The following is a 9,783-nucleotide window of genomic DNA, read 5'->3' as shown; positions in this document are numbered from 1 at the left end:
CAGTGCGACTGAATGAAAGATATGGTTTGAACGAACTTGCATTTTTCTCTCTTAATGTACAAACTTATCAAATGATTTTCTTTTTAAAAAAATGTCAACAATTTTTAAATATAAAACACTCAGCGTAAACTTTTTAGTTAGAACACCCGTATGCAAACCGACAGCTTCCCCAGGAAACCAAGGGAAAATGTGCTGAGCAGGATTTATGCATCCCTTCAACGCAAACAGTTGTTTTGCATGACCCCTGTGCAACCATGTACAAACAATTGGGTAAGATTTGCATATTTGTCATTTTGGGTATGTTGCCATTTCTCAAACTGGAAAGATTGACATTTGTCTATCTAGTAACATTGCCATTTGTCAACCTTGTAACACTGCGATTTGTCAAAATATGCAGCTACAAATCACTAGCACTATCTAATTTTTGCAACTAAAATCACTAGCACTGTTCATATGGACACCACTAGCAGGCCTGAGTTCATGGACGCATATGCAAATGTACCATTGATTACATACAACAAGTCATCAACCCACAACGACAACGAGGATACACGTTGGATTATAGATCATTTCCAACAAAACATTCTAGTAAAGTTTTTCGCACACAACAAATAACAAAGCGATGAAATGAACTTTAGCTCAACCACTCGTCGGCATTGGAAACGCTTGCTTTGAACCAGAAGTGATTCTCTGGGAAGGGCTAGCTACTGTCAATCTTGAGACCGACGCAGGACTGATCATCCAAGCTGAAGCGGCCTATTTCAATACCCATATTGGGACGGTAGGGAAACATAGTAATGTCCGAGGTATAGATACAGTTGCTTCTCATAAATGGTAGTAACGTTGTGTCAACAGCAGCTGGATCACCTTCCACCATCATTTGATAGTTTTGTCCAAGGAAGAGTGAGTTTCCTCCAAGACTTTCAATACTGAACTAGGGAGAAGGTGTTGGCGCTAGTACACTAGTATCCATCCCGAATACCCTGCAACGGATGTTGGAATAGGTCCAGAGAGTGTGACCATATGAGAAAACACTTGCTTCCTTAGTAACATCAGCAGTGCCCCGTATACAACAAGAAGAGGTGATCCATCGGAATAAGTTGCCAGGCGCCACTGAGTATATGGGTCCTACTCGTCCTCCTGCTCATCCTCATGCTCGTGAATAAAATTTTCAAGTATAGGTGGTGGAATGTTCATAGGACCTTGGAAACACAAGAAGGTTAATTAGTAAAGGGAAACTAGCTAACCCGCATGCATGTGGATGAAACAATTATAATTACGGTGGAAGACAAACGTAATGAAATCATGAGGATTCCATGCAAAAACAGTGCCACGAGTGGTGGCGGCAAACACAAGACCCTCGTATTGAATTGCATCATAGTACTCATCCGTGTATAGTAACTGATTTTTGAGCAATATCCATCGAGTCGAACCATGAAGGACGGCAAAAAGCTTGTCGAAGATAGCAACAACATAAGCATTCCTATAACCCCAAGAGCGGTTGGGAACTCGACAAATTGCTATATTCCATAGACGACAGTCAGCATGATCGTATTTGAACTCACGTAGAATTCCGGTGTACTCAACCTCTGGGCAGTCGTCTGAGATTTTTCGAAGTGGAACCCGATGATGAGTGTACACATTCACAAGTTCCCACTCGTAGTTGTACCCAATATAAACAAACCAATCTCCATTTGCGCCTGCCCAATCCTTGCCCTCAAGCGATGGCATCTTAACATCATAAATATCATTATCAAGCGGCATCAACTTACACAAGGCGAGGCTTCCCTCGTCCCCGCGCCAGTCAACAGGGTCATGGTGAAGAAGATAGGGGAGATCAAACCGCTCCTGAACCCTTGAGTTCCTTGTAATGATGTTATTAGTTGAGTCGAGAATGGTCTTGAACGAACCTGCCATGCTAGCCGATGTGATGACGTTGCAGCGATCAACGAGTTCCTCCATCGCGTCATCATTCAGATCGGGGCAAGACTAACGGGGTCGTTTCCAGCTTGTTCCCTCCATGGAGAAGATGATCAAACAATGGCAGAAGGAAGGGTGAAGGCAAATGCAGGAGGGAGGAGGAGCTAGCATGCGACAGTAGTTCCAAATCGAGAGGGATAGGCGAAGAGTCGATGGACGGTTGCCACGGTACACAAAGAGGCGCCTGGGGAGCGAACGGTTGCCACAGAGGTCACACACTGACGACAACGGCCGAGTGAGCCGCATGCAATCCCATCGCACAACACACACGTCTTGTTAAGTTGAACCGTTTCTGTTCTCTTGTGTCAACGCAAACAGTTCATCCGAGTGAACCGCATGCCGTATATCGCACACACCTTGATCTGGCTACCCGTTTCTTTTGTGTTGCCTAATCACAAACAGTTCATCCGAGTGAACCGTATGTTGTATATCGCACAGACCTTCATCTGGCTCCCCGTTTCTTTTGTGTTTCCTAATCACAAACAGTTCATCCGAGTGAACCGTATGGTGTGTATCGCACACACCTTCATCTGGCTGCCCGTTTCTTTTGTTCCTCCTCATCGCAAATAGTTAATTGAACTAAACCGTATGCCCTTCATCGCACACGCAACTAAAATCTGAACCGTGTTTGATGCATCCTCCAACGCAAACGTTTTCACCTTTTTTGACGGTTTTCATACACCACCATTTGCGATTATTGCATCGCACACAGTTTCTCGAAGGGTCTCTGATCGAAGTGTCGCGTTAGCAGCATCCTGCAATAGTGCTACTTCAATACCTTGTTCAGAAATTTTATGCCCAAGCACTATACCTTCATACACCATAAAGTAGCACTTCCCCCAATTCAAGACAAGATTAGTTTCTTCACATCTTTGCAAAACCCGATCAAGGTTGCTTGCGCAATCATCAAAAGAAGTCCCGTAAATAGAAAAATCATCCATGAATACCTCAACAATCTTTGCACAAAAATCAGAGAATATAGCAGTTATACATCTTTGAAAGGTAGCAAGTGCATTACGTAAACCAAGAGGCATGTGTCTATAAGCATAAGTTCCAAAAGGACAAGTAAAGTAATTTTCTCTTGATCTTCTTTTGACATAGGTATTTGAGAAAAACTAGAATATGCATCAAGGAAACATAAGTGTGTATGCTTAGATAATCTTTCTAACATTTTATCAATAAAAGGCAAGGGGTAATGATCTTTTCTAGTAGCTTTGTTTAATTTCCTAAAATCAATTACCGTCTTATAACCAGTTACAATTCTTTGTGGGATAAGTTTGTTTTTATCATTAGGAACAATAGTTATACCTCCTTTCTGAGGAACACAATGAACATGACTTACCCATCTACTATCAGATATGGGATAAATTATACCTGCTTCCAGAAGCTTTAATATTTCAGTTCTTACCACATCCTTCATTTTAGGATTCAATCATCATTGATGATCAACAACTGGCTTAACACCAGGCTCCATATTTATCTTGTGCTAACATAGAGTGGTGAAAGTGCTAGTTATCGACTAGAGGGGGGTGAATAGGCGATTTTTATGAAAGTCTTTAAGACATGAAATGTCTTCGAAGACAAGCAAGCAAATAACACCTACACGGTATGCAGCGGAAGATAAACTACTCTAGACATGCCATAGTCAAAGAAATAGTACAAGGACATCACAAAGACAAATAGCAGCTAGATAGAATAGATTGGAATAGGAAGACAGTGTGAAGCCAAATATGCAATCAGAGAGAATGTCTTCACACTATGAAGACAAACAGGACAAACAAGCAATGACTTCACGAAGCTAAACAGTAAGTAAAGGGTGAAGTGATAGAACCAGTTGCTTGACAAAGACAAGGATTTGGTAAACTAGTTCCAGTTGATGTGACAACTGTACGCATGGTTAGGGAGGCTGAGATTAAACTCAGAAGACCGCATCTTCACCATATTCCCCTTGAGCTAAGGATGCTTAGTCCTTACCCAATTACTCTGGTAAGTCTTCAAGGTAGACTTCCAAATCTTCACAGACTTCATTCACCAGCGATCCACAATGACTCTTGGATCCTCAGAACGCGATGCCTAACCAACTAGAAGATACACAATCCTCAAGTGTAATAAGTCTTCAGATCACGCAAACAGAAAGACTTCTCTGATGCCAACACTCTTTGGGCTCCGGGTGTTTTGGGCTTTGTCCTCGCAAGGATTCTCTCTCAAAGGCTTCGGAGGAGGGTTGCTCTCAAATGAAAAAAGTTGTGCACTAACTCTGAGCGGCCACCAATTTATGGTGTAGGGGTGGGCTATTTATAGCCAGGAGGCAACCCAACATGATATGTCCGAAATGACTCTGGTTCACTAAGGAACCGACATGTGTCCAACGGTCGGATTTCAAACACACGCGACAGCTTGACTTGGGCTACAAGAAAAGTTGACTCGTCCAACTCTGGATAAGATTTTCTCTCATTGTCTTCACTCGAAGACATATGATTTGGGTTGAGCATCACATCAGTTTTCTGACTTTGTTCACTTGGACCCCACTTAATAGTTCGGTGGTTCCTATGACACAAGAAAGAAGAAAATGAAACTACGAAAGAAACTATGTCTTCGCACTCCATTATCTTCAAGTGAATGTCTTCACACGTCATTATCTTCGACGTGAATGTCTTCACGAACAACCATTGTCTTCAATGTCTTTATACATTTTTAGGGGTCATCTCTAATAGGTAAACCGAATCAATGAGGGACTTCTACCTGTGTTATCCTGTGAATCTCACAAACACATTAGTCACTCAACCAGGTTTATCGTCAATACTCTAAAACCAACTAGGGGTGGCACTAGATGCACTTACAAGTGGGACTAATGCCCTAAAGATCATCAAGAGTATATCCAATAGCAGCACGATGCTTCCTCAGAGTTTTAAGTAATCTCTTTTCTTTATGCTCTGAAAGGTTAGCATTGATAATAATAGGATATATCTTCTTTTCATCAAGATAAGCATATTTCAATGTATCAGGTAATGTCTTAAGTTCAAACACAGGATCACCATTTGGTGGAGGAGGACCTCCAAGAGTTTCAACAGGAAAATTATGTTTAAGGATAGGTGCTTGATTAAATAATATCTCATCTATTTCATTTCTTTCATTCATATGCATATTATTTTCATGGTCTATCAAATATTGTTCTAACGGATCAGTAAGAGGTACGACAATAGAAGCAAGACTAACAATTCCTTACTAGGCAATTATTTATCATGAGGTTGTCTATGAAATTTAGAGAAATTAAACTCATGAGATACATCACCAAAATTAACACTGACTTCCTTATTGCGATCAATCTTAGAATTAACTGTATTTAGGAAAGGTCTACCAAACATAATGAGAGAAAAATCATCTTGTTGAGAACCAAGAACTAGAAAATCAGTTGGGTATTTGATCTTACCACACACTACAAAAAAAGACACATCTGTGACATTTTGGGCGGAATGAATTTTTTCTATCATGCTTATGACACTTCTATGACGATAATTGTGACAAAGCCCCATATCATCATAGATGTGGTGGGCTTCTACTTCTATGATAGAAAATGGGCTTTTCGTCCTGGGCGGGCCAGAGACGCAGCTGCATGACATTCTTTGGGCCGTCCATGACGGAAAAAACCATGGTAGAAGCGAGGGCAAGGAAAATAGCGGGGAGTTCCCGGTTACGGTGGGTGGTCGGGGCCGAGCGATGCACGAAGGATTGCGCGTTTCTCTCATACAAGTACGCACATGGGTGCGAGGCGTTGGGATCTAACTGAACCCGAGTGAGGAATTCGCCTACTGAACCCGAGTGATTGCACTGGCTACGCGTTACTGAACCCGAGCGATTGATCGATCCCTTGCTATTAACTGAACCCGATCGAGCGATTCTTTCTTTACTGCTACTAACTGAAGCTGATCGAACATGCTGCCTCTTGATGAATAGTGAGCATTGTTGGGGGTTGGAAGAACAGTTCCCAATGGGGGTTGGATGAACAGGACCCCGTGGTATTAGAGGCTGTTGCCGCTGGATGAACAGGACCCCGATCGAGCCGGTTGGGGGTGGATGAACAGGACCCCGTGGAGGGTTGGTTGAATAGTAGCTAGTGGAGGGTTGGATGAACAGTAGCCCGTGGAGGGGTGGTTGAACAGTAGCCGGGGGAGGAGCAGTGGAGGCTGGATGAACAGGAGCCCATGGATGAATAGTAGCTGGTGGAGGCAGGAGGGAGGCGTCGTGGATGAATAGTCGCAGGTGGAGGCCGGAGGAGGTCGACCGTGGAGGAACAGTAGCCTGTGGAGGCTGGAGAGAGGCAGTAGACGGTGGATGAACAGTAGCCCATGGAGCCCCGTTTCGCGGTACGCCACACCCCTCCCGATGAATAGGACCCCATTTTGACCATAGGAGGTCGAAGAGAAGTCTGTTTCCTCTGTTTTGCGGTACATCACACCCCTCCCGATCAACAGGACCCCATTTCGACCGTAGGAGGTCAAAGAGAAGTCTGTTTCCTTTGTTTTGCGGTACGCCAGACCCCTCCCGGTGAACAGGATCCCATTTTGACCGTAGGCGGTCGAACAGAAGGACGTTTCGGCTGTTCCCTCCAAGCCGGTTGGCTCCCGATGAACATGATGCATTTTGTTGCCTCTCGATAAACACGACGCAGTTTCTCCATTCTGACCCAGCCGGTTGGCTGCTGATAAACAGGACGCTGTCGCTGCTCTCCACCGCCTCTCCATGTACACGAGCCCTAGTCGTACGTATGCACGAGTAGGCGTTCGAGACCCCGCTCGTATGTACATACGTGGCCATATTTACTTTCTCGCACCCTGGTTGTACGTACATGTACACGATATTGACGGGACTGCGTGACATGCTACTGAAAGTGCTAGTTATCGACTAGAGGGGGGTGAATAGGCGATTTTTATGGAAGTCTTCAAAACATGGAAGTTTTGAAGACAATCGATAGAAATGAACCTATTAACATACAGCGGAAGGTAGACTACACTAGGCAAGCCATAGTCAAGTATTCAATGAAGTGAAAGCACAAAGACTAATAGCAGCTAGGCAGTATGGATCAGGATGGAAGACAGTATGAAGCCAATCAGAACAAGCAGTTACACAGTGAAGAAAAATAGATTATGCAAACATGCAATGACTTCACAAGGACCAACTGTAAATAAAGAGATGGGAAGGATAGAACCAGTTGCTCGTTGAAGACAACGATTTGTTGGACCAGTTCCAGTTGCTGTGACAACTGTACGTCTGGTTAGGGAGGCTGAGATTTAACTCAAAAGACCATGTCTTCACCTTATTCCCCTTGAGCTAAGGACACCCAGTCCTCGCCCAATCACTCTGGTAAGTCTTCAAGGTAGACTTCCAAACCTTCACAGACTTTGTTCACCGGCGATCCACAATGACTCTTGGATGCTCAGAACGCGACGCCTAACCGGCTGGAGGATTCACAGTCCTCAAGTAACAAGTCTTCAGATCACATAGACAGGAAGACTTCAGTGATGCCTAACACTCTTTGGCTCTGGGTGTATAGGGCTTTGTCCTTGCAAGGATTTCTCTCTCAAAGGCTTCGAGGTGGGTTGCTCTCAAACGACAAAAGCCGTGCACTAACTCTGAGCAACCAACCAATTTATGGTGTACGGGGTGGGCTATTTATAGACACTAGGCAACCTAACCTGATTTGTCCGAAATGACCCTGGGTCACTAAGGAACTGACACATGTTCCAATGGTCAGATTTCAAACACACGCGACAACTTTACTTGGGCTACAAGTAAAGCTGACTCATCCAGCTCTGGATAAGATATGCTCTCATTGTCTTCGCTCGAAGACATAGGATTTTGGTTAAGCATCTCTTCAGTCACTCTAACTTTGTTCACTGGGACACCACTTAACAGTACGGTGGTTCCTATGACTCAACAAAGAAGAAAAGGAAACAATGAAACAACTAACTCTTCGCGCTCCATAGTCTTCACGCGATGTATTCTCTTGTCATAGTCTTCAATGTGAATATCTTCACATACCACCTTTGTCTTCAATGTCTTCATACATTTTTAGGGGTCATCTCCAGTAGGAAAACCGAATCAATGAGGGACTACTACCTGTGTTATCCTGCAATTCTCACAAACACATTAGTCCCTCAACCAGGTTTGTCGTCAATACTCCAAAACCAACTAGGGGTGGCACTAGATGCACTTACAATCTCCCCCTTTTTGGTGATTGATGACAAACTGGTTGAAGTTTTCAACGGGGATAAAAGTATGTGAAATTGTAAAGGATTTAGGTATTGTCTTCATAAGTAGCAGAAAGGCTCCCCCTGAAGATGTGCATATAAGTATTTTGCTTTTGAATGAAAATGCACATGGCAGGTTGTACTTGCGGAGCTTCTCTTCTACTTATGAAGACAATTCATCATGCATGAAAGGATATAACGAAGATAATGACATGCATAATGAAAAATGGACGTCTGCAAAATGACTTCGTGCGGAATTTATCGTCGCACATGCGGAATTTATCATCGCATCACATAGTGTCGAAAAGGTAGCAGACGACCATCAAGTTTAAGTGTTACAACTCAAAACGAACCAAATGTATCAAAAGCGAGAGTTTTAAGCACTTGGCAAATGTAGCAAAAGTATAGCAACCACCCATATGGACCCGTTGGAAGACTATCAACTCATATGCTTCTCCCCCTTTTGTCAGTAATGACCAAAAAGGTTTGAAGACACAGAGCTTCTACTCGTTCCCATGAGGAGTAGGTGAAGCAGGGTCGTTGTTGAGGTTTGGTGGTGTAGACGAACTTGGTGCAGTGTCGATACACGCCGAAGTTGGAGGTGGTGAGGTAGCATCATCTTGGTCATCTATGACTCTGGCATTGTCTGTTACAGCTGAGGAAGAATAGTCAGAGTCTTCAAGTGAGGGAGTCCGACGCAAGTGAGCATTCCTTGGAGGAGTTGAGTCAAACTTGAATCTCTCTGTGAAGCCATCGTCTTGAAGATCAGCTTTAGCACTGAGCAATGTCAAACTCTTCCAAGACCTCCGACAGGTTTCATGTGTAACAAAGGCATTCTTGGTGGCAAGATTTCGAATGCGATTGACGTCCACCAAGAGGCTTTGCATCTGACGCTTAAGCCAGTCATGATGCGTATCATGTTTCTGATGTAGAGCGACGAGAAGCTCTCGGTCATTGAGAACACGAGATCGCTTCCAAGGCCTTTGGGCAATGGTACTTGCAGTGGCTTCAGTTTGGGTGCGAGGGGCACGTGTATTGCCAGCCAAGGGGTAAACACGAGAAACGGCCTAAATTTCTTCAATGGGCTAGGTGAAGCTTTGATGATCGACATTGTGAAGATAAATTGGCTCCTTTGCAGGCTCTGGGTAAATGGCTTCGACAGACAGATCAACCTCTGGCAAGAATATAAGGTGATTGTGCGCAGACGGCTGATAGTTTGTAGCAGAGTGAAGCTTGCATGCCTGCAGGTCGACTCTAGAGGATCCCCGGGTACCGAGCTCGAATTCGCCCTATAGTGAGTCGTATTACAATTAACTGCCTGATGAAAAAGTCGTGACAGGGAAACTGATGCCATTGAAGATATAGAAAACCAAAGTCTTCATTGCTCCTTCAAGCTTCGCTGCAGATGAATGTCCTTTGACAGGCCATAGAGTTCGCCTGATGATATGATAGATGGTGCGGGGCAGATACTCTAGGTCTTCAACAAAGAATTCCATTGGGTATTCAGCGTCGCGTGGCAGAGGCTTCATCATGCTCAGCATTTGGCTCATGTTAG

Source organism: Triticum urartu, chromosome 3 (assembly GCF_003073215.2).
Source record: "Triticum urartu cultivar G1812 chromosome 3, Tu2.1, whole genome shotgun sequence".
Taxonomy (NCBI): Eukaryota; Viridiplantae; Streptophyta; class Magnoliopsida; order Poales; family Poaceae; genus Triticum; species Triticum urartu.
The sequence above is the reverse complement of the archived record's forward strand: the minus strand, read 5'-3'. Positions refer to the sequence as shown.